This window comes from Austrofundulus limnaeus, unplaced genomic scaffold (genome assembly GCF_001266775.1).
Source record: "Austrofundulus limnaeus strain Quisiro unplaced genomic scaffold, Austrofundulus_limnaeus-1.0 Scaffold14, whole genome shotgun sequence".
Taxonomy (NCBI): domain Eukaryota; kingdom Metazoa; phylum Chordata; class Actinopteri; order Cyprinodontiformes; family Rivulidae; genus Austrofundulus; species Austrofundulus limnaeus.
This window is the reverse complement of record NW_013952416.1, coordinates 4117468-4119497: the sequence shown is the minus strand read 5'-3', so window position 1 is coordinate 4119497 and position 2030 is coordinate 4117468. Positions and strand designations below refer to the sequence as shown.

The following is a 2030-nucleotide window of genomic DNA, read 5'->3' as shown; positions in this document are numbered from 1 at the left end:
GTAAAGCAGTGGTCTAAGATGTTGTCCTCCAGAAAGAGTCTCACAGGTTTTTATTCAGTCACCAGTTTCATCAACTCAACATGGAAAATCAGTATTAAAACTGGATGGATCCTAGCAGCCTAGTCACAACAATTATTTAAATTATTATTCGTTTCTATCATGTAAAACTTTTAGAAAGGTCTTTAGGTGTTACCAATGGTTTGTTTAAAAGTGGTCAATTGCATTGCATGCATGGATCTAACTCTTTCGATCTATTTATAAAAAAAATTAAAAAGATTTTTGACAACATTGCAAAAACACATTAATCACAACTGAACAAGAGAAAAATCCTAGATAGTTGAAAATATGTGATCTTTACCTTCTGATAACAAAGAATTTCTGAAACTGGGTTCCACAAAACTGGTGAAGAATGTAGGCGTGACTGTTGGGACCGTATATCTTACGCAGACACAAGGACCCAGCATCCTCTGTGCTGCTCAGACTGCAGTTTCTGTTCCAGGATCTTCATCCAAACAAGAGTTCTGAGCTCATTTCTGATTGTGAGAAATCAACATGAAGCTCTGTTCTACAATAGCTGTTCTGCTTATAGCAGCTTGTCTGTTTGTGCCCTCTATACAGGACAATCCTGGTAAGTTGGATTCTTCCAACTTTTTTTTTCTTCCATGTGTTTCAATATGTTTTTGTTTACATTTTTGTTTGTTTAACCAATGTAGGAATGCGATAACTGTAATAATGTTAAGTCCACTTTTCTCTAAAACCAGGATTCTGCCCAAAATACCCTGCGATGCTTGGAAGTCATTGTCGCGGTGACAATGGATGCCCCGGAAATGAAAAATGCTGTTACTTTCGTAATACATGGTACTGTGTTTCTCCTACTGTCGGTAAGAGACACAAAATTTACTAACATCCAAGGTATTATTTAGCAAAAACTGTTTTAGTAATATCGAGCTTGGATTGACATGAAAAAAAAAAAGAAAATGCTTAAAATAAACAAAAATTTATAGCATGAAAAAAATTACAAGTTTGACTTATTTTTTCAAATTAATAGCCTGCTACTAAAGCCATGTGAATATTTTAACTACATATTTTAAATTCAATTTTAATGTAACAAATATTTATGCACACAATCTTGTTGAAGGAGAAAACTGTAAAACCAAAACAAAATAAATTCATATTTCTCCTGTTCTTTTACAAAAGATAATTGAAGCATACATACCAAAAGCATCTCTGTGGTTGCCAAACACTGAGGGGCAAACTGAGGCAAACAGCTGCTGACACTAATTAAACCTCTCTCTACCTGAAGGCCAGGTAACCACACCTGGTGCCTCTGGCACTACACTGCCAACTTTTTTGCAAACGATGTACAGTAACTACTAAATTAAGTCCTTTACTCACTGAAAACAATAAATGAAAACACAGATAATTGTATGCAACATAACACTTACAATCAAACAAAAAAACAAAAAAAATAAATGAATAAAAACTTATAGATTTACTGAATCAACTGAAAATTACTGAACTTAATCCAAACACTACAATCTAAAATTACAAAGCTTAATCGAGTCTTAATTTAAAACCTTGGCAAGTGATCTCACTAAGTGAGAAATATTTCTGAACGTTTCATTAAACTATTAAGTTATTCGTGAGATATTTTGCTAAACAGAGAGTCTACCTGTAATAGTGGACAATTAAAATGGACAATTCTCACATTTCATTTGTCTGAGTTTTGGTTTGTAAGCTTTTTGCAGAAATTACACTTTCTGTCATTACCTCTCAGATTTTTGCTAAAACCAGGTCAACATCTGAAGCACTCTAAATGTTTGTTTATGTTTTCTTTTTTTTTTTCAGATTAGCACAAACTTTGTGGAAAACATCTGTTCATTCCTCACCGTCATGATGATAAAGATGGTGAATGCAGCTGCAAGAAGAAGTGCTCTCTAAACAGATGTGAAAACACCTGTAAACAATGGTTTTTTTTTCTTAAAAACACCAACTGAACTGCATCATACAGTCCAGTTTGCTCTTCTTTG

The 2030-nt window shown here is 33.7% G+C and overlaps 2 long non-coding RNA genes across 2 annotated transcripts in view; both read left to right on the top strand.

The window, feature by feature from the left end:
• Nucleotides 1-445: 445 nt before the first annotated feature.
• The window catches only part of LOC106513763 (uncharacterized), a 13479-nt gene continuing 11894 nt past the window's right edge, over nt 446-2030 (top strand). The window contains exon 1 of the long non-coding RNA XR_001309825.1: nt 446-628. This is a non-coding gene — a long non-coding RNA (uncharacterized LOC106513763). The remainder of the gene's footprint in view (nt 629-2030) is intronic.
• Nucleotides 756-1967, top strand: LOC106513762 (uncharacterized). The gene is made up of 2 exons (XR_001309824.1): nt 756-881; nt 1849-1967. It is a non-coding gene; the product is annotated as an uncharacterized LOC106513762 (long non-coding RNA).